General features: G+C 40.4%; 1 protein-coding gene across 4 annotated transcripts in view; it reads left to right on the forward strand.

Annotated features, from left to right (window-relative positions):
* Positions 1-23,611, forward strand: part of EDIL3 (EGF like and discoidin domains 3) — a 681,338-nt gene that overhangs the window by 334,525 nt on the left and 323,202 nt on the right. The gene's annotated exons all lie outside the window — the stretch shown is intronic.

Consider the following 23,611-nt stretch of genomic DNA (forward strand, 5'->3'; position numbering starts at 1 on the left):
ACCCAACCCCATCTCTCTGCCCTCGTAACTCACAGTGAAGTGTACACACACCCATTTCTCTCCAATACATCAGCCCTTAGTGTAGCTCCAGCACAAGCCCAGAAAGTTGTCCGCACAGATCCTCATAATAACTATTCATCCTTCCACACCAGTAAATTATCTTATTTATCTAGTATTATTGGGGAGGTGCACCCTGGAATATATTAGCAGACAAAAACACAAAGAAATAGTATTCCAACATGGGGTTATTGTTCCTCGTCAGCTCGCATATGAAATAAGCTTGTGTCTCCAGTAGTAACTTCCTCCCGCTCTTAATCAAATCGATGTACCTCACACAAAGCAAGGGATCCACATAGTGTATAACCATTTATTACAAATTGTAAAACATTTATAAAATACATTTCATATAAAATAATAAGACTATAACAAAGTATCCTACCTCAGGTGAGTGTGCATGCATATCAGAATAAAGTATGTATGGCACTTGTCATGGACAGAAAGTCCCCAGATGTAAGTCCCAGGGTACAGAGGTAGTTTGTGTTTAACAGCTGTCATGTTAACTCGTACCTGGATCACTACATCACTTTTCCCCACTACTGACGCATTTCGACACTGTGGTACCTTTCAAGGTATGCTCATAGTCTTGACTGATTCTTTACGCATTTTATTATGCAGTTGCTTAAACATGCACTGTCGGAAAGATAATTCATATATTACAAGAACATATGTAAATTGCAATTGCTGGGTGACGACCACTAACCTTTTTTAGGCCAGAAGGCTAAATTTACTCTCGAGGCTGAAAAATGGCAGAAAAGGTCTGGGACAAAAAATTGTTACATTTTGCTAGCTAACACTGTTTCATAATTATTTTTATTATTATAAACAGCAAATACTATTTATTTTCTTGCTTAATCCAGGTCTAGTCCACCTAACTTTCTCTTGTAGTGAAAGAATCACACATTTATCTTACAGTGTACCTTCATTTTATCTCCAAAGCTACAAAACACAAACAGTGCATTAGTTGTCACAATAACTATATGAGTAAACATTATTCTAACATTAATATTCTGTAAGCACTCCCACTAATCAAGTGCAGATAAAAGTGGTAGGCAGAAGAGGCAGCTGCTTGGGAATGCAGATTGGCTCTGTGCTATGAAACTCCTTTAGTGATGATAGGGACATATGTGATTTTATTTGAATACAAATTAAATGCACCAACATTTTAAAGGCCAGCTGATACCGCTTCTTGAAATTACAATCCTTTAAAAGATGTATTAATCAACTGAATAATATATTTTAAAAGAACTGAGGGCCTGATTCAGGTTGGTTCGCAAGGCTGCGTTCGCACGCAGCTGGCCGATGTTTGCATCCTGTGCATGCGCGAATCGACCGCTGCGATTGGGAATCGATAGCTGTAAGCACGCAGTCCAATTACCCAGTGATTGACAGGAAGTGACCGTTTTGGGGTGGAGAGGGGGGTGGTTGGGAAAACGCAGGCGTGACTGTGCGTTTGAACTCCGTTACAGGGGCGTACATAATTAAGCCCCTGCAATTGTATACATAGCCAGAGATCTAGTTGCCGACAGGAAGTTTACCAGTTTGTGCAGCAGGTCATGGTTAACCATATCTGTGCGTATGGGTCCGATGTTACCGATGGTTTTGCTGACTTGCAGATGCATGTCATGGGAACTGGGTGGCTTTATAGAGTGGTGGGCATCTTGGTATAGAGCTGCGGTTGCCGTGCGATTGCATTCATTAGCATATTTTCGCAGTGAGCGGGTGCGTGCGAACGCAGCCTTGAGAACCAACCTGAATCAGGCCCTGAGTATTTTATACTTAATGAAATATGTCTACCAAGTTCTGCTTCACTCCTCTAAAGTAGGTTGTCATGTTAGGAGATAGGTAATTTGCCAATAAAGCAGACACAGTGTGACTGACAACTTGGCATACTTTCTTTGCTGAAATGTACTGTATGGACTGGTGAATTCATACACTGGGTCAGAGCCAGTGATGCTCCAGTAACACAGATGACTGCATTCTCAATTGTTTGACCTGCAATAGATCTCATCAGAACACTGTGATAAAATTTTAACTTTTTGAGTTATTGAGTTTTAGTGGATAAAGTTATTTTAAATTCATATATTTCAATTGTGGGGTTTAGTGGTTCATTAAATTTTTTAATATGTTTTTACATTCAAATGGAGTCATGTTGCATTATTCCAATATTCTGTATAATAATCTACAACCACAACAACAAAAGTAAACTTTACAGCACTAATTAATATATTTTTACACTTGAGCTGTCATTTGGCTTCTGAAATAAGTCAGTGTGCTCTATAGAGAATAAAATGTCAGACTACTGAGGCTGAAAAAAAATAAGTTCATCAGAAGTTAAACTAAAAATGAAGGAGGATGTGGTGATATTCAGCCATTATGGAAGGTACTATAAAATATATCAACAAAGTACAAATTCTGAAAAATGCAGGTTCACGCTCAGTATCACACATAGGGCCTGATTCTGAACAAGTAGCTCTGTACCCGGACAAACCATGTTGCAATGCAGGGGGTGCAAATACATTTACTGGCTGCTTCTGCATGTAGCCAGAGCCAGTGGGGAGGGGCACAGGGAGCAAGTACCCCAGTCACTGCATGTCCTCCACACCCTGGGCAGCTTACATGCTAAAAGGGAGCAGCTGCACTTTTTTCTGCCCCCCTGTGTAAGAGACGACTGCTGCCGGCAGGAGACAGTGGTGACAGGACACATCACGCTCAGCAGATACCACAGTAATAATAGCAATGGCAGAGCAGGATGATAACAAAGACATCTTCATCTTCCTCACTGCAGCTCCTTCCCAACAGCCTCAGCCCACAGGGAGGGGACCCAGCTATTGTCTGTATATATAAGATGTCTGTTTCCCTCTCGGAGTGCAGGAGTGCAGGTATTTATTGATATATCTTCCATCAGCGACAGAACACAGGGTCCAAAAACAAAATAAGGGGGGAGAGCACTCTATTTAGCTCCATGGCAGCAAGGGTGTGGTATCACTCCATGTCAGCAAGGGTGTGGTATTAATAGTCAACATTCAAAATGTTGACAGGTTCTGAATGTCGACCGTCAAAATATCGACATGTTCTTTAGGTCGACGACCAATATATCGACATGGCTAGAATGTTGACATGTTCATAATGTCGACATGTAACCTGTTGACACCAGAATGTTAACATTTTGTTTTGCTTATTTTAGCCTAACACTGAACTTAACTGCTAACCCTAAACCTAATCCTAACCGTAACCCTAGCCCCTTACTGTATCCCTAACCATAAACCTAATCCCAACCATTTACCTAACCCTAACCCCTTACTCTATCCCTAAACTTACTGTACTGTAAGCCTATACCAAAGTCTAACCCTAAACCTATTATTAACATTTACCCGAAAACAAAGCAAAAAAAACATGTTGACATTTTGGTATCGACATGTAAAATGTTGACATTATAAACATGTTGGCATTTTAACAATGTCGATCTTTTTGCATCTCAACATATTGGTTGTCAACCTAAAGTCCATGTCTGACCGTCAACATTCAGAACCCATCGATATTCTGGTGTTCACAATCCGAATGTAAACCAGCTGACTGGATACCGCCACCAAATTGACATGCAAAGAGAGCGGAACTAAACGGAACTAAACTAAGAAAGCAGACAGTGATTGACAATAGATTTGTGCAGAACACTATATAAAAATGAGTGATATCAGCAGGGCCGCCATCAGTGGGCTGCACAGCTTGGCTAATGATCCTGACAGTCTGTCTGTGAATCAGAAGCAGTTTATGACCAGGTATATCAGTGCCCATGAGCCATGAGACTTAAGTAATTGAATCACCAGACCCAGAGAGGTAGAGACAACTATTATCAGTGACAGTGGAGCTCATGTGATGATGCCATGAGGTTAGTCAGTGATAGTAGGTGGTGATGTCTCCCTCTATATGCGTTAAACCCAGTCTCTTGGCATGTAGAAAAGTCTTTGGCATGTAAGAAGCCTGTGAGATGGTCTGATATGCATGTGAAGGGCTAATGAGGTCTGATGGGCATTTAAGGGGCATGTGGGGAGATCTGATGAAATGTGAAAAAGTCTGAGAGGCATGTAATGGACATGTGGGGAGATCTGGGGGGACACATGGGGTTGTCTTAAGGATGTACAAGGCATATATGACCCACTTAATTTTTGGAGATATATCTTAGCATGTGCTTTCTCTGAACACCATGGTTCCATGCTATGCTTCTGTGTAACCCAGGAAGGCAGGGGGAGGAGGGTGGTTGTGGAGTAGAAATGTGGCTGTTTCTTTTGTGCTGGGTTCCACAATTCCTGATTGCAGCTTTGGAGACCAGTGACGTCTGAGACATGAAGTGCCTAATGATGACACCATTTTCTAGCTAATTGATAGGCCGAATATTAGTTTACCCAAATAAATACTAGATGCTTCCACCTACTGTAAATTCTTATAATCTGTGGTTCAATATATATGTTTCTTATTCATTGTCTGCTGGCATGTCCAGAATGTTGATACAGGTGTGAGTCCTGCAGTTCAGGACTTACAGTATGTCCTAATTCGAGGACAGCTGGGAAGTGTGCCCTCTTCAATCCTGGGTGTATCAAGGACTGGTACACTCAGCACTGTAGAGGTGTTTTAGGGAAATGTCTGGTAGGTTGTCCAGTGCTTCTGAACCAATGGCCATGCCCCTTGAAAGCATGGCATGCTCCAGTGAGATATGGCCATGCTCCCGTGCCATGTGACAACCATCCTTTTCTTATACACGCACCATCTCTAAGCGAAAACGTGTGCTCAATACTGCAATGTGTAAAATTTACAAATTGGGAAGTATACATATCTTAAGTAATCTCACAAAATCTACAAGTACAGTATCTTACAGTATTCTAGTTTTAAATATGTAAATTCTCTATTCTCTATTTGCTGGGACCTGAAGCATCATTTCAGTAAACTATTTAAAAATCTACCACCCTGTTGTCTATTAGGTAGATGTAAGCAAATTGTGCCTTGCAGTAAATATTTAAAGCCAAAATTGGCTTATTTAAGTTATAAATTATGCAAAGCAATTTAATTTCCCTTTTGTATTCTGCACAGGGAATCTAGAATAATAAAGACATTCATTACACAGTTGGTCAGTTCGCTTGTAGAAACCACAGATTAGATGAAATTTTTTTCACCAGGGTCACAGGACTGCTGACCAGGAAATGTATGCTTCCACTTCATTCATTTGGAACACATTTACCTAAGTGTGGTTTAGTGAAACAGATATTTTATAGCAATTTTTTCTGCTAAAAACACCTCTAAAGCATTGGTTTAAGTTCTTGGTGCACGAGACAGGTCCTGTCCTGTCCTGTCCCTGTCCCTGTCCCTGTCCTTCTCCCAACTACTTTGATTTCTATATCTGATTGTATGTACTATTCGAGGTGATATTTTGATGATATTAGGTGGATGTGAGATAGCTCAAACCCCATATGCTGTTGACCTACTTTATCTGACAGAAAGTACAAACATAAATACAGGGTGTAAGAAACATTATAGTCCTCTGACTGTAACAGTCCCATGTTTGTCATCTTAAATCCTTTAGATTGCGACTGAGCAAACAAACAAGTCCCTACACCAAGAGATGCTAAGTTGCATTGGTCCCTCCTTTCATTTATTCCTAAAAGGGTGTGGCCACACCTCCCGCTATTAGGCCACCCCCCAAAAGTACTGGGGGCTGTGCCAGCTCTCTATGGGCCTGATGGGAAGTCACTGCCACTGCTTGGCAGCCCCTGCAGGTGGCGGACTTTATTGGGGGAATAAAATTTGCCAATGACGACAACCGTACTGCCACTATATTTTAACTCTTTCCAAGTTTTTAACATTTGTACACGACTCTCTCCCCCAGGGGACTGAGACCACTGCTGAGTAGCACAGGCTGTTACAGAAGGAATGGGAGGGCTTTTTTCTTCTTTTTATTTAATTCTACATCTATTTTACATTTGTTCTTACCTGGCATCTTTGGATAAACCACATGAGATTTAAAGGTTTTCACCGGTGGTTTGGATTTTCTCCCTTCAAACTGCTGCATAGTAAATCCCATGGATTGGAGGTGAGAACGCTGGTGATGTGTAGTACAGGTTGAGTCTCCCATATCCAAATATTCCAAAATATGGAATAATCCGATATGCAGAATTTTTTAAACATGACTGAGATAGTGACATGTTTGCTTTCTGATGGTTCAATGTACACAAACTTTTGTTTAATGCACAAAATTATTAAAATAGTGTATACAATTATCTTCAGGCTGTGTGCATAAAGCGTATCTGAAACCTAAATTAATTTTGTGTATATAGACAAACTTTGTTTGATGCACAAAATTATTAAAAATATTGTATAAAATTACCTGCAGGCTGTGTGTATATGGTGTATATGAAACATAAATATACTCTGTGTTTAGACTTTGGTCCCATTCCCAAGATATCTCATTATGGTATGCAAATATTCCATAATATGGAAAACTCCGATATCCAAAATACTTCTGGTCCCAAGCATTTTGGATATGGGAGACTCAACCTGTATTTTGAAAACTCCCCCCCCCCCCCAAAGAAAAAAATATTTGTGTAGTTGATGCCTCTACACTTCAATATATTAATATAGCACAACATTGCTAAAACAGTGATTATACAGTAGATCTTTCTAAGTTTTATCCCATTAAAGTGCACACATAACCAACACATTCTGGGGACAGCCATTCTGGAGACAGTAATCATTAAGAATTAGTAAGTAAGACACTTAAGGGGTCGATTCAGACCCGGACGCTAAGCTACGCTCTTGCTGCCAAAAGGGGCCGGGTATGCAAATTCCACAATGGCACTGTCTGGTGTAAGGACGCCCTCTATGTCTTAGAGAGCGACGGCAGAGTGAGCGCACGCCGGTATAAAGATGCCCATTTTTCTTTCTTAGCACACGTCATCTCCAGGAAGTGTATGATTAATCATAACCTTTGAGAACCATCGGAGCTGCACGCAGCAATTGAGGTAGACCCTACCCCACTGCAAGCACTTCGATCACTGCAGGCTGAAATACAACCAAGTGATGTGTACAATGACGCTTCCATGCTAATCATGCACAGACCTAAAACTCTGTTTTGACGCCCAGACACGCCTGCGTTCGCAGCTCCACTCCCCCGTTCACACGCACCTTCCCTTGTTACCACCCACAAACTGCAATGTCACTCAAAGTAGTACTCAGTCTTTGAGTTAAGAGCGCACGATTCCTGTTCGCAATGACTGATTTGCACACGCACACTGTGATGCATACGCAGGCGGGCGACAGTCGCCCATAGCGTGCGTCTGTGGCTTAGCATCTGGCGGCCACTGCCGGGGAGGGTTACTGAGAAATCCTCTCCTGTTAACTTTTGCAAAATAGTAGCCTATTGGCTACTATAGAATAACGCCATCTGGAGAAGGCGTTATACTGTTAAGGCCAAGCTCTGGAGATATCTGCTGCTGCCCATCCTTCATACATTCAGGGGATCCCTAATATTTGCTGCAATCCCCCAAAACAGGGTGTTTTAGGAGAATATCCCACAAATATTATTTGATAAATAGGCCCCTTGGTGAGTGACTGAATATCGGTTCTGTCTACACATTGGCAAGTTTTTAGTGCTTATATAGTACTGTTATAAATTAAATATAGTGGTTTATAGAAACCTGGAGAGATGTGAGGACAGCTTTCAGCTCAATGATGTTAACAATAGCAAACCAAACAGGACTGCAAGTAGTCCAAAAACATGCTAGTAGGGTATTGTTGATGCATTTGTGTGGTGCGTAATGTTGGTGCTACTTAAATAAAGTTTATGGGGTATATTTACTAAAGTGCGGGTTTATAGAAGTGGAGCTGTTGCCCATAGCAACCAATCAGATTCTAGCTATTATCTTCTAGAAGTAAAATCTAATTGGTTGCTATGCTCAACAACTCCACTTCTAAAAACCTGCACTTTACTAACGATACCCCTATTTGACATTATTATTATTATTATTATTATTATTATTATTATTATTATTATTATTATTATAATAATATAATAAATAAAGGGCAGACTAGCTGGGCCAAGTGGTTCTTATCTGCCATCAAATTCTATATTTCTATGTTTCTATAAATGGCCCGTTATGAAGATACACACTAAATTCTTTGACACAAGATAATGTTCAACTGTGCTAAATCTACAACATGTTTATGCATATTGACCAGTCATGAGCATCGTCATACAAAATAATCACATCTGGATTTGACCTTTGTTTGCAGATTTTTGGCAATTAGGAATCACCTAAGCCTAGTGCACACCTTTTCCTCCAAACTAAAACTGCTCTTCTTGCTAAAAGTCAAGTCCCAGGTTCTACTACTTCACTTCTGCTTATTTGTTAGGGTTATTCACTACATCATGATGTCTAAGTAATAGAAACAAAGCATTTGTCAGGCTGTATGTGCTACTACCTGAAGTGAGCTGCAGCCTCTTACATGCCGCATTTGTAGGAGCTCCATGCCAGCTAGTTTTCAAGTCTGTCTCTGTCCCTTCCATACTTGCCTACCCTTCTGATTCGTCAGGGAGCCTCCTGAAAATTAGGTGCCACTCCCGGCCCCCTGGAAAGGCAGGCAAACCTCCCGCCCCCCCCCCCCCCCCCAGCGACTCATCTGTATAAACCCCGGCTGCGTTACAGCCTTTGGTTTCTTGCATCTTACAGACGCCAGAGTCCCACTTGAATCAGGTTGGTTAAGGGATAACTGCACCCTATTCTAACCACAGGCCTCCTCCTCTGTTGACACCAAGGACTGAATCCCCAGTTAATCAAAACATATGGGAATACTCCCCCTCTTTTTTCTAGAACCTAAAGCTGCTGTCACGTTCACCCAGCCCTGTTTGGGCACAGAGGTTACGCCAGGTAACACTGCCATTACATGGCTCTAATCCAGCTGCAACAGCAGTGATTTTGGACTGTTGCCTTGTAAAATCTGTATCACCACTTTGAGAGATATTTCCCAAACAACGTCTGCTTCTTTTAACATTGTCAAATCGCTCCAGGTCACCACTGCCAGGAAATACAGGATGCACCAGCTTGATGATATTGCTTCCTGAGTTTCCAGGAAGGGGAGGAGGAGATTGCATAGATTGTTTATATCTAACTGACCTGCCATGCCAGGCATGTGCTACTAACCTCCACCCCTACTGCCTCGCATCACATTCACCCACATAGTACTGTAGTACTTATAATGCCCCCAGGAATGGAACCCGCTGTAGTCATGATCCTTACATATGACTGCTCGGAGCAGGGCCGGATTAAAGCTTGTGGGGGCCCCGGGGCAAGTTATACCCCTTTCAGATTGCTAATGGCAGGTCACACCCGGCATTTGTGCACGCATATATATATATATATATATATATATAGAAATGCGGTGTCTGTTAAAAAACAGCAACAGGCGGCACTCCACGGACTATGTTAAGAAAGAAAAGTGACTTTATTTGCCAACGTTTCAAGACCTGTGCGGTCTTGTCATCAGGGTGTGAAAACTACATTGTTCCAAGGAAGGCACCCCGGCATTACCACATTGGAATATTGAGTGCCCCTCTACATGTTCTAATATATATATATATATATATATATTTATTTTATTTATTTATTAACAGTTTCTTATATGGCGCAGCATATTCAGTTGCGCTTTACAATTGGGAACATTAATAGAACAAAACTGGGTAATAACAGACAGATATATAGGTATTAAGGCCCTGCTCGCAAGCTTACAATCTATAGGGAAATAGGCATTGATACACAAGGATAGGTGCTATATATTGCATTTTGGTCTAGCCAGAATGCAGAGTTTCTGTGCGAGCTGCATAATCCAGTCACACGGGAATGTTGGACAAATGTCAGGAGGATGTGAAAGAAAGACTATGTGTGAGGTTGTGTGTGTACTGTGAAAAGGGGATGGAAGCTATGAAGGTTATGTGGGCGGTTCTGGAATCTGATAAGCTTGCCTGAAGAGGTGAGTTTTCAGGGTACACTTGAAGAATTGGAGATTAGAGGAAAGTCTTATTGTGCATGGTAAGGCATTCCATTGAGTGGGTGCAGCCTGAAAAAAGTCCTGTAACTGTGAATGGGAGCAAGTAATGCGCGGGGATGAGAGACGCAGATCTTGTGGTGAGCGGAGAGGTCAGGTTGGGAGATATTTTGAGAGGAGTGAAGAGATGTATGTTTGTGTGGTTTGGTTAATAGCCTTATGTGTAAAGTAAAATTTTTTTGTATTGAATACGATAGAAAACCGGCAACCAATGGAGGGACTGACAGAGCGGTGCAGTAGATGATGAACATTTGGCGAGGAAGATCAGTGTCTTGTGTGAGATATGGTCGAATTTTGGATGTTTTTTAGATGTATGTACAGTAACATGATTTAAAACAGGAATATGTTTTAAACGTATGTGCATCTTCCAACCAGCATTTTCAACCTATGCTATTATTCATCTGTATGTGCATCTTTTTATGAATTACTGAAGCATAGTTTATAGTGCCATACTGCCTGTTTACTTAAACTCACAGTGCAGTGTCTGTACATTGATCAATTATGCATTTCAATCAGCTGACCAATTGGCACAGATGTAGGCCAGTGTCTTAATCAGCCATATTATTTCTTAACAATCATTCTAAGGGCAGCTTGCTGAGGGTTTGCAGTTTGATGTGGTTATGCACAAAGGGTCTCATTCAGACCTGGTCGCAAACGCTCGCAACCGGGTCAATGTTAAGGCCCTGCACACGCGCAATGGCCCACAGCTTAGCTAGCGACCAGAAGGCCGCACTTAAAAAAAGAAGCGACCAGGAGGCCGCACTTAAAAAAAGAAGCGGCCGCCTTCATTCAGAACGAGCGCTCGCTTCTTGCGAGCGCCTCTGAATGAGGGCAAAAGTGTGGAAAAACTAAGTTTGCTTTCTGAACAGTTAAAAAAACAGATGAACAAACATTGAACAACCTTTAAGACCAGGTAATTACAACATCATTTCTCAAAAGCAGTTTGTTTATGATTCTTTCTCAAAACATTTAAACAACATAATGTATCAAAAACTTATTTTTATAATCTCACTCCATGGAATTATCTCTAAGGCTACTACATCCTTTACTCTCCCTGCAGCTCATCCTTCTGTACATATTGCCACCTCATTAATCTACTCTCCTCTTATAAACACACACATGAGCTTTTAACTTATCTATATACATTGACAATAACATCCACAACCTGTTGCCATAAAAATCTTTCATACAAATCCAACAAATATATTTATATTTCTCTCCTGCTGCTTCTATTAGCTGGTGACATACAGTATCACCAAATCCAGGCCTGACCCACATGCCACCCCCACAACGAACTATAAATCCAGCTAACCTTATAAATATTGCGTGCCTCCCTTCGCCCTCCAAATCACTAAAATGTGCCTTATGGAATGCACGTACTGTTTGCAATAAGCTAACATCCATCCATGACCTCTTTATTTCAACTAACCTCAAACTTCTGGTGATAACAGAAACATGGCTCACACTATCAGACACTGTCTCCCATGTTGCACTTTCACATGGTAACCTACACTTCACACACACACCTCCAGGCCTGGCAATAGTAAAGGAGGTGGGGTATGAATATTACTGTCTTAATCTTTCACATACACAGTTCTCCTACAGGTACCTTCACTCACATTTACATCATTCGAAGTACATTCTATCAGGATTTTCACCCCTTTCTCTCTGCGAGATGCTGCTATCTACAGTATCGCCCACCTGGACCACCCCAACAATTTCTGGAACATTTTTCTGCCTGGCTTCCTCACTTCCTATCCTCAGACATCTCCACCATCATTATGGGTGATTTTAATATCCCCATTGGGAGTCCACAATCTCCTCATGCCTCTAAACTACTCTCTTTAGCCTCCTTTCTTGGCCTCTCCCAAAGGACTGACTCCACTAATCATCAGGAGGACAACTGCCTTGATCTTGTATTCACCAGACTATGCTCAGTTTCTAATTTATATAATGCTCCTTTCCCTCTCCCAGATCACAACCTTATCACCTGCACACTCTCCTCCATTACATCAACCTCAATGTCATTGAAATTATCCAAACCTCCTAAAACCCACAGAAATATTAATGCTATTAATTTTCAACAACTATCCACTTCTCTACAACAAATACTGTCACCAATTTCTACATTTACTTTTCCTGAGACTGCTGCATCACACCTGAACCAGATTCTAGAAAAAGCCCTCGATGAAGTAGCTCCAGCCACCCATCACACTCCATGTAGACTTAGATGTCAACTGTGGCATTCTAAATTAACAAGACATCTACAAAGACTCTCACGTAAAGTAAAACGTCAGTGGCGTAAGGCAAACAAATATATTTCCAATCTGTAATCTCTGCTCAAGCCTCTAACTCCAAGCGACTTTTTAATACATTTAAACTGCTTCTTACTCCTCCCTCACCAAACCCACCTGCTACTATCTGTGCACAAGATCTTGCTTACTATTTCAAGGACAAGATTGATAAGATCTGAAATGATATGGTCTTCTTCAGCTAGTGACCTGCTCAATTCCCTACCTGAACCCTCTTGCACATTCTCTTCATTTGAGCCCACAAATGAAGAGGAAGTATCTACACTCTTCTCATCCTCCTACTCTATTACCTCTCATCTTGATCCTATACCCTCACAAATCAATAAAACTCTGTCTCCAAACACTACAATCCCTAGGTCTTAAGGACACAGCTCTTCCTTGGTTCTTATCCTACCTATCTAATCGCTCTTTCACTGTTCATTTTTCTGATTCTGCCCCCTCCTCGCTACTGTACCTCTATCATTTGGAGTACCGCAAGGTTCTGTCTTATTTTAATATATATATATTGTAGACAGAGAGGGAGAAGAGAGGGAGGAAGGGACATGGAGGGAGACAGAGAGAAAGAGGGAGGGACAGGGAATTAGATAGAGAGGGAGGGAGGAGACAGAAAGAATAATGGGGAAGAGAAAGGGAGTGAGGGAGAGAAAGAGGGAGGAAGGGACAGGGAGGGAGAGATGGGAGGAGAGGGGGAGGGAGACAGAGGGATGGGGAGGGAGACAGAGTTAGATAGAAGAGAGAGGGAGAGACAGAGAGAGAAGAAGGGATTGCGAGGGATGAGGGGACAGAGGGAGTGAGTGAGAGAAGGAGAGAGAGAAGAAAGGAGGGAGAGAGAGATGGAGGAAGGGAATTAGAGAGCGCACACACAAACCTGTTGCAGCTGCAGCAGCCATCACTATTTATATATTAACTGTTTCTTCATTATGTTATATTAAAGAAAAAGTGGATATATTTAAACCTAATACTGCCAATGTAACAGTTTATAAGACTAGAGCAATTAACTCCCATTAATTATCATAATAGGGTTAAGTAAAAAATAATAGAAGCTATGTTTAATTGTCTAGGAGGAGCAATAAATTATATATAGTCTGCAGTGATATAGCCATGACATGCAGCTCAGGTGAATAAAATTGACACGTGCTTTTATTTATATGAGAGGCAAGGGACAGATTTGTAATACATTTCATCAATTATACTCCTTATTGATGGTACAGCTGTATTTTTCCAACAATCTCCCATTGGCACAGATCTGTTACTATACAGGGACACTATTTTGTTTTATTCATTTCATTGTAATTCACCTGTCAAGTTGATGGAGAAAAAAAAGAGTAATTATTCATGGGCATTTACACGCTTTCCCTTGTAATTTATAATTTTGCAAACAAAACTGTGTCCTACAGTATATTACTTTATATGTTATTACTGAAACTTTAACTTTTAATTTCTTTGCAGTAGTTTTTACTACTTTAAAATTTTTGGGATGAGCTAATTCAGTGGTGAGAACAACATCTCTCCCCTCTCACTTTCTCTGTCTCTTCCACAACTTTTTGTTTTAATCAATGTTCCCTACTACAGGCTGCTAATGGAGCATACACACTGTCAGATTTGTCAGATGTGTCAGATGAACGATTAAATGATTTCAGCGATCTGATCGATTTGATGAAGGATTTGACCTACGATTTGAATGATTTGAACTATGGGCCTGATTCAGAGCCGGACGCAATTTGCGGATGGTCGTTCAGGAAAAGGGGGTGGCTATTCAAATGAACCGTTCGCTCTTTGCGGTCTGTTCACGCCTCTATGTCTGAACGAGCGAACAAAACTTGCGTCGTTTTTTAAAAAAATACGCCCCCTGGCCGCTCGCATCCTACGTCATGTCCGCTATTTATTAGATTAATCGAGTACATCGACCAGCGTATGAACTGCTCGCTATTCTTGTGGTCGGTTATTGCTACCACAATCTTGCGAGCAGTTCTGGCTATAAAATAACCCAGTGACGTGGTCAATGACGCTGCTGTTTTAATTATGCACAACCATAAAACGCGCGTTTTTGACCTTTAAGCACGCCTGCGTTCGGATCTCCACTCCCCGTTTTCAAGCACCTTCCCCTGTTACCACCCACATACGCCTCATTCTGTCACTCAAATTATCAGGCATTCACTATTTTGTGAGCACATGAATTTCGACCGCACTGACTGGTTCGCGCATGCGTATAGCGATCCGTATGCATGCGCAGTTGGGCAAACATCGCTCGGAGCGAACGAGCGGCCGCTTACGTGCAGCTCTGAATCAGGCCCTATGAACGATTTTTGACTGCATTAAAATGAATGGAATCGTCCAAATCTGACTGCAAACACATCAGATGTCAGATATCGTTATCTGACGATCGGGAACGCGCATCGTTCATCGTTCAGACATGTCAGATTTTCCTTCAAGTATGAACGATTGAACGATTTTTTTATATCGTTATCGTTCAGATCTGAAGAAAATCTGACCGTGTGTATGCAGATTTGTCAGACCTAGATACTTGAATGGCCATAGCCAGGTGTGGGGTCATGGCAACACCCCCTTGGTGTACTTTAGCAGTATGTAAAGGGGGGGGGTGACTGTGCCCTTTTTGGAGCGTAGTTACATATTCTTGGAAGGTCTAGGCCCACAGTGAGGCTTAGGTACTTTGTACCGACTACCACTTTCTTCTCACCACCCCCATCTACCTATTAGGTTAATGGTGAGGTGCCTAAAATGTCTAAAATGCAAATCCAACCTAGAAACTGCTTATGTACAGAAATGAATATTGCACAGTATGATTTATTACATTTTCGCTTAAATATTAGGTAGACAATATCAGTATAAAATATTTTAATAGGTATGTGTTAAATGTGTAAATTCCCCAAAAAAAGTTTTATAAAGGTCTAGATATACTACAAAAACAGTCCAAGTTGGTATGGCTCAGAATGGAGAATGGGGCAGTGTGGGGGTGCATTAGTGTGGGTAATATAGGGGGGAGTAGGGTAGGTGGGAGGACGCATTATTGTTAGTAGTATGGGTAGAGGTGGGTATGTGTGGCTGTGCCCTAATTTTGGTAGTATAGAGAGAGTAGGGTAGGTGTGAGGGTGCACTAGTGTGGGTAGTATAGAGAGAGCAGGGTAGGTGTGAGGGTGCATTCGTGTGGGTAGTATAGAGAGAGTAGGGTAGGTGTGAGGGTGCACTAGTGTGGGTAGTATAGAGAGAGTAGGGTAGGTGTGAGGGTGCACTAGTGTGGGTAGTATAGAGAGAGTAGGGTAGGTGTGAGGGTGCATTAGTGTGGGTAGTATAGAGAGAGTAGGGTAGGTGTGAGAGTGCACTAGTGTGGGTAGTATAGAGAGAGTAGGGTAGGTGTGAGGGTGCATTAGTGTGGGTAGTATAGAGAGAGGGTAGGTGTGAGAGGGTAGGTGTGAGGGTGCATTAGTGTGGGTAGTATAGGGGAAGTAGGGTAGGTGTGAGGGTGCATTAGTGTTGGTGTTGCTGCATTAGTGTTGGTGCATTAGTGTTGGTAGTATAGAGAGAGTAGGGTAGGTGTGAGGGTGAATTAGTGTGGTAGTATAGGGGAAGTAGGGTAGGTGTAAGCGTGCATTAGTGTGTTGTAACGATTGGAATTAATTTCCCAAAGTGAAGCCTGCAACTTGTTTCACCACAATTTGAATTGCCTTCCATATGGACTTGCCAAAATATGATGATCCCTTACAGTCTTTGACATTCATATTTTCTTTGTTCACTATTACATTCCACATGTGCTGCCGGCATAACATTCTTCCCATGCTTAGCTGGACGTGATCCTGTAAACAGGGAACACTTTTCTACCATATTTTTGCAATGTTGTAGTTTACTGCAATGCAGAGAGTGTAAGCGCATTTCTTGACTAGCCATTAGTATATGACTTAAAAGCATATGGATGAGGGGACTGTAGAGTGGTTTAAGATCTCCTAAGTCTCTTGGTCATAACCAAGATAATAAGCCAAATATGCAAGGCTTATCATGGTGACATAAAATCTATCATCACTGCAAATCACTAATAAAATATCACAGTGGCAGCTGAGTGATACTCCCTGGTGACACTAACTGGCAGTGGCAATAAGAGCATCACTGCCTCACCAGCGAGTCCTACATGCATCTGCCCATGCATGACCAACTCTGACAACACTGCAACCCAGGGGCGTAGCCAGAACTTTGTGGGCTCCATAGCAACATTTTGAAGGAGTCCCATTCCCAATGCTTCTAGATAGACACTGGTCCACAGCAGTTGTTAATTTTATGCCCCAATAATAGTACCCTAGTTAATTTTCTGAACCATAGTATTGTCCTAGTTAATGTTATGCCCCATAGCAGTGCCCTAATTTATTTTATGACCCATAGTAGTGCCCTAGTTCACATTATGTTTCGTTGCAGGGCTGCCAGTAGACATTATGACACACAGAACCCCCAATTGACATTATGACATACAGTGTTCCCAGTTCATTTTATGCACAATTTCAGTGACCCCTGTTCATATTATGCCACACAATAGTGACTCCAGTTCATATTATGCCACACTATATTGCTTCCACTTATTGTGCCTAATTCCAATGTCCCAGTTCTTGTTATGTAACATTTTAGTGCCCTCCAGTTCATATTATACAACATTACAATGAGCAGTTCAGATTATACCACCTTACAGTGCCCAGTTCAGATTATGCCACATTACAGTGACTCCTTACCATTATAACATCCACTATCTACACCTCTCACTGAAAATGTGATGTCACCCCTTTCAGGCTGGGTAACGGGTCAGACCGAATTGCTTAGCAGGTTATATTTTGTCCTTATAGTCTGTATTGATCATACACCTAAAAATGTTATATTTCTTTCATTTGTGCAATGTATGTATTTTTGCTATGCTTTAGTAAATATGTACTCGACTTCATGTATATTGTCTTCCAATCCTATTTAGTAGATTTAATTTTGCCACATTAGTGTTATTTAGCAGTGTTTAGAAGGTGTATATGTTGATCTATAAAATGAAAAGGAAGTTGCTAATTTGCAAGTGTTTGTTATCTTTATCCAGAAGGTAAAACTGAGACCCCCCTGGGAATTATGACATAAATGGCCAACAGTTCTACTGTATAAACCATATAATAGTAATAATAATCATTTCAAAATAGGTCATCTTGTTACAGACAAATTTAGTTAAAGAACGTTTTTCCTGAATGACTGAGTTAAGCAGTTTGTGAAAAGCACTTGTGATAGAACTAGCCAATTACTTTAATATGGTTCAATGGACAAGATGATGGTATTTTTGCACCTTTAAGTATATTTTTGCAGTGCTGAATTACATAGCATATATCATTCTTAAGAATTGTGAATTTCTTACCACTTTTATTATGAGCAATTAAACATAAAGTCAGACATATAAAGAAATGAATATAATGTAACCAAAAGTGTGTTAGGATAGTATAAATGTATTTATGTGCGTTTTCAGCCCACATTTCCTACTCTCATAATACTGTTAACAGGTAGGTTATAAATGAGAATGGATAAGGACTCTGTATTAAGTGACAGTCAGTCTTGCGTGTTTAATATGTATTCGCTTTCTATTGAGTCCACCTGGATGCCATTAAAGATAGCCGAAAAAAGGAGGGGCTGGGCTGCACATCCTAATCTTAAACAAAATAATAGGTGCTACCATCCTGAAACCTGTAGTTCTACAGCAGAAAAGAGGGGTTAGGAGATGCAGGTGCACACTATAAGCACTAAGAATTCTAATGATCAAAATAGTTATAATAAACTCCAACAATTAACATGGGTTTTAAAGTAAGGTTTTTTAGTACATGTTTGGCCAAACATGTTTGTCCACCTACCACATCACGGTGAACTTTATAAGGTGGGTTCCCATTATCCCTAATACTGACATATTAAATAATTTATCTAGGACTTACCTTTAATAGTGCCCATTAAATGTGTGTACTGCAATGCAAAGGACTCATACCAATTAAAATCACCTGGGGCAGGTAGGAGGAGTGCTAGCTCAAGAGAAGGGGCTCTATTAAAGGTAAGTCCTAGATAAACAGATACATTATTTAATGTGTCAGTATTAGGGATGTTGGGGACCCACCTTATAAGGTTCAATGTGACGTGGTAGGTGTGCAAACATCTTGATCAAAAATGTACTAAGAAACCTTACTTTAAAAACCATGTTAATTAATGGAGTTTATTATAAATATTTGTATCGTGTGCACATATATCCCCCCCCCTTCCCCTCTTCTTTTCTGCCATTAAAGACAGGCAAATTGTTTCTGCCAATACGTAAATTTATAGAAATATTAACTATTTGCCACCATTCTCAAAGGAAAATAGGTTTCTGGAAAAATAATGTCTTTGGAGAATCAGGCCAATCACAGTACACAGAACATAAAGGAACCAATCAATAAGCATCAACAGTATCACACCTGTAGCCTTAAAAATGGATCTTACAGTCCTTCAAACGATCATTCTTCCTATACAATAGCATAACAACTGTGTACTTTTGCTTACAGTATATCCCTCTTCCCGAATTTCACCCTAAATATTTGATGGTATTGTCACAAAAGTCATACTACTACTAAATAGAATCTGTAAAGGCTACATGTCGAGACATAAATCAGGAACAATTCTGTTCCAAAAATGACTTTGTTACAAACACAGTGCAGAAATGGCAATATGGCAAACCAGCGGCACAGCAAAGCAATATCACAGCAATCCAGTGTCACAGCAAAATAATAATCAGAGCAAACAAGTATCACAGCAAAACATATATCACAGCAAACCAGTGCTTTAGTAAATCAGCATCACAGCAAAGCGGGAATCAGAATGATTGGGTCAGTTAATAGCACTTTTCTGAAAAATTATTGACTATACTTTATCCTCCAGGACTGATATTGTTCTAGGCCTTATAAGGTGCATAGGCCTGACTGGAGTGAGGAAAGGATAGAGCTGTTAATCTTTTTATAGAAATTAACTATTTCCTTACACATGGCATATTTCCCATTGACCCCATAAGCAAATAGGCGCGATTCATCAATTTGCTGGTAGACCTAAACAGTCAGACATTTTGATGCACTTTTCATATAAATTGCAGCAAAGCAAATTTTGGGGATTCTTATATTTCTAATTTGAGCAATGTTAATTACGGTTCATATTAATAGCCCGTGTGAATTAATTATTTCAAGAATAAAAATGTGTTTTGTAATGATAAAAATGCCTCAGTCTCACCTACCCTGATCTTGGGATATAAATATATAGCAACTTATTGCCTCTACTGTATATTATGCAGCATTTTCCAGAGTTAAGAGAAAGACATATTGGTGTGAGGCCCTGATGTCCCACAAAACAAGGGGTTTGATGATGCGTGGTATAAATGTACAGATTCACTTCAGTAGACTCCCTGTAATAACACAGAAGAGTGGCCATACTCAGCGAGGATTGCGTCTTTGTAGCCAGGTTTTGATGGCATGGCAAATATTGAATGAGTTAGTGACATCATCCCAAAATGCATGATAACATATCTGTGTGATAGCTTGACATTGCTGGCTATACAGTATGCACAGGTACATTGATGATTAGACAAGCAGTGGGCTTGCAGTGCATTTTTTAAAGCCAAAAAAAATCAGAATTTGGGAGTGTTTCTGAAGTATTTTGCCATTTTGCCATTCTAGTATAATTCTTCAAACTGTTTGTTGCAACATGACAGCTACGCAATTTTCCCATTTGAATTTTCAGTTCTATGGCATCTCAGTGCCTTAAAAGCATGGTTCCTTGCCACTTTATACTATTGATCAAAGACATGGGGGTATATTTAGGTCAATTTTAATCAATTTTGATCAATTTAAAATTGATGTAAATCAAAGAAAACTGATCAATAATGATGTTGTGTTTCTGGGGCTAAATCACACATTTACTAATACTTAAAAAAGCAAATAAAAATAGTTTGTTAGTATTTACTAACAGACAGTATGATTTAGCTCCAGAGACACAACATCAATGTTGATCAATTTTCATTGATTTTAAATTGATCAAAATTGATATTTAGTAAATATACCCCAAGAAAACTATTTGCAGCAAGTTTTGTATCAAGAAAGTTGCAGAAATATTCTGTGCCAATTTAATTTTGCCGCTCTGCAGAGGTGTGAAGTTCTGGTGATACAGGGGGAATGAATGGAGAAATGGAGAAGTTACCCATAGCAACCAAACAGCTTCTAGCTAGCATTTATCAAGTACATTCTATAAAAGATAGGTAGAAGATGATTGGTTGCTCAGAGTAACTTCTCCATTTGTTCACTCTTCAAATGATTTCTTCCACAATATTTGAGTTCTGCTGTGGTTCTCAATTCTGCAGAATGGTCAAATACACTGTATTTGTAACTTCACATTTCCCGGAGATTATAGTCTAAGAATCTGTGATATAGTTGGTGTAGGGCTGGCAATAAATCTATGCTTGCTTGTACTAGAGTTTGATGTTTAAATCAAGCACCTATGCACCAACACATGACCTCCAGTTCTTAATTATATCACCTCTGCCTGTAATGCAATTCATGAGGGCATGAGACCTTGAGGAACTTGGAATGAATACAGGTTAAATTCTGATGTGGAAACTAGTGAAATTATTCTACCAAATAATCGTTGAAAATGTCATGAAAGAGCTTTCCCAATATCTGCCTCTCAACTGAAAGTGCCCATACATCTGCGACTGATTGCCGCAATTCCCCGTTCTGCTGAAGTCAGGGAATCAAGGATATTCAACATGTTGAACAATCTCGATTCCCAGATCCTGACCTGAAAATGGTCAGAATCAGCAAGTCACAGACTTTTTACATGTTTACAATTCCTGATCCGTTGATCATCGATGGCCACCAATCCGCGGATCAGATCGCACATCGGATTGGCACTGGGAATCTGGGCCATAGATATATGGCCGGCCTGCTTTACAGTTTTATTTGAATAAGAAGTACAGTACATGCTCTTTAAAATGTTCTCATTGCTACAATGTGTTACATTTTAGTTGCACCAGCTGATAGCATGTATAATTTGGAAGTACCATTTGCAAGTGGGGTAATTAACTTAGAGGTCGTCAAAAAAATATTTTATCAAGTACCTCTTTTGTCTATGAATGTTCTAAAAGTATCTTCTTGTCTCTGAATATTTGTGTATGCTCCTAAGTTCTTGTTTCCCTTGAAATACACAATTATTATTATTATCAATTTTAATTGTTTGCACATATCTTATTTGGAATATAATAAATGAATGTTTTCTTACATAAATGTAAGACACAGACAAATGTACATTACCTGCCCCTGGTTAATGTATTTTTAATTTTTTTCAGTACAGTATGAATATACCCCAGTAGAAGTGGTTTACAAGTACATTCGTGTCTAATTCAGTGCGAATACCCAAATTATGAGCTTAGAGAGGTGCTTGTGTGACCTTCACTATACCAGAAAATTGTATATTTTATAGCAATTTCTATATAGCTAAACATTGTCAAATGTGAGATGTTTAAATACCTACAATTACAATACTTGTTAGGTTTACGCAGTATACTTTTATACGAAAATCACTTAGAATTGTTGTACTCCCAGATAAACTCTGTGTTGTTACAACATGACATCTATTCAATTAGCCCCATTTGGGTTTTCAGTTCTCAGGGAAAGTTTTAAATATAGTGGACCTCAGAGTGTTATTGAGACAGTGTGGCCCATATATCCATCTCATGAGGATTTTATTGTTTGGGAGCATGGAAAAAGTTGCAGTTTCAGGAATTTATTGTAATGCTCCACTGCTGTCCCAGCACAACAGAAAGTGCAGATGGTCCATGAAAGTTATAACCGGAATAAGTTGCTGGGTATCTGGCATAATAGGTTCCAAATTACATTTATTTTTTCACTTTAAAAGAGTAAAAAGACAAATAGACTTTGTATTTTCAAACACCATGCGAAAAAAACTTGTTCAAAGTGTAAGGCCGGTATTAAATTATTTGTGCTGTGTGGTTTCACAAATAGAGGTAATATACCATAGCTAAAAATCAATTATTTTACTGCGTACTGCTATGGGGTGCCTGGGAGAAATGGCAATGTTGATGGTTGCCGCCATTCTGACGACCCTTTTGGGCCTCATTCAGATGTGGACGGTATTGCACAGCTGCAAGGAAGCGGCTGTACAATACCGTCCAGCAAATATTTAATTACTGGAGGAGGCGACTATAGGATGCAGACGCTTCCTGACAGCAATAGTGGTCCGAGTGCAGTGTCCGTAGATGCTGTATCGGATCACCTTTGTGACCATTGGTTGCGATGACGGCAGCACCGGCCAGTCTGAGTAAGCTTCAGCTAACTTAGGCTGCTAGCTTGTAAGGCCATAAAATCTGCATCCACTGACGCAGACTCTGGCCTCTTCACTCCTGGAAAACAGGGGCAACATGCCCACGTTTCTGGGAATGCAGGCCAGGCTCCACCCCCAAATGCCTCAGCATGTCACTCATGCTGCGGCTTGGGGGATCTGTAAGCGAGATCGCAGGACCCGTTCTGCACAGAACGATTCCTGCACACGCGCAGTTTGCCCATAATCCGGAAACTGCGTTAATCTACTCACTGGCATCAGGAGCTGAATCTGGCCCTTTGTGCCCATAGCTGCTGTAATTCCGTATTTCACCTTTCTTCCTCCTAGTTTCTAAATGTCCCCTAATCTTATCAATTTACTTATGTAATCAGTCTGATTTCTGGTACAATAATCATCACAAACTAAAGCTGGGTACACACTGAACAGATACATCTGCAGATGATGGTCGTTCAACGACCATCATCTGTCTCTGGCCATGGGTCCTGCTGGCTGGGGGGGCCTGTCCCGCCCTCCTCCTCTGCGGCCTCTCCTGCAAGTGTACCGGCTGTTGTCAGACCGCCCGTACACACTGCCCGATGGACAGATATGAAAAGGAAAAAAGGTGTCTGCGCTGATGTCAATACATAAAACATAAATCTAATTGAATAAACATATACATTTAATAAACAAATAAATATTAACTGCAGTTCAATAAATAGAAACAATTAAAACACATAAATGGGATTAATTATCGATGGTATGCATTGCAAGCTTGTAGCTAAATAGTTGCAAAC

Source organism: Taudactylus pleione, unplaced genomic scaffold (assembly GCF_031769625.1).
Source record: "Taudactylus pleione unplaced genomic scaffold, aTauple2 ptg000792l, whole genome shotgun sequence".
Taxonomy (NCBI): Eukaryota; Metazoa; Chordata; class Amphibia; order Anura; family Myobatrachidae; genus Taudactylus; species Taudactylus pleione.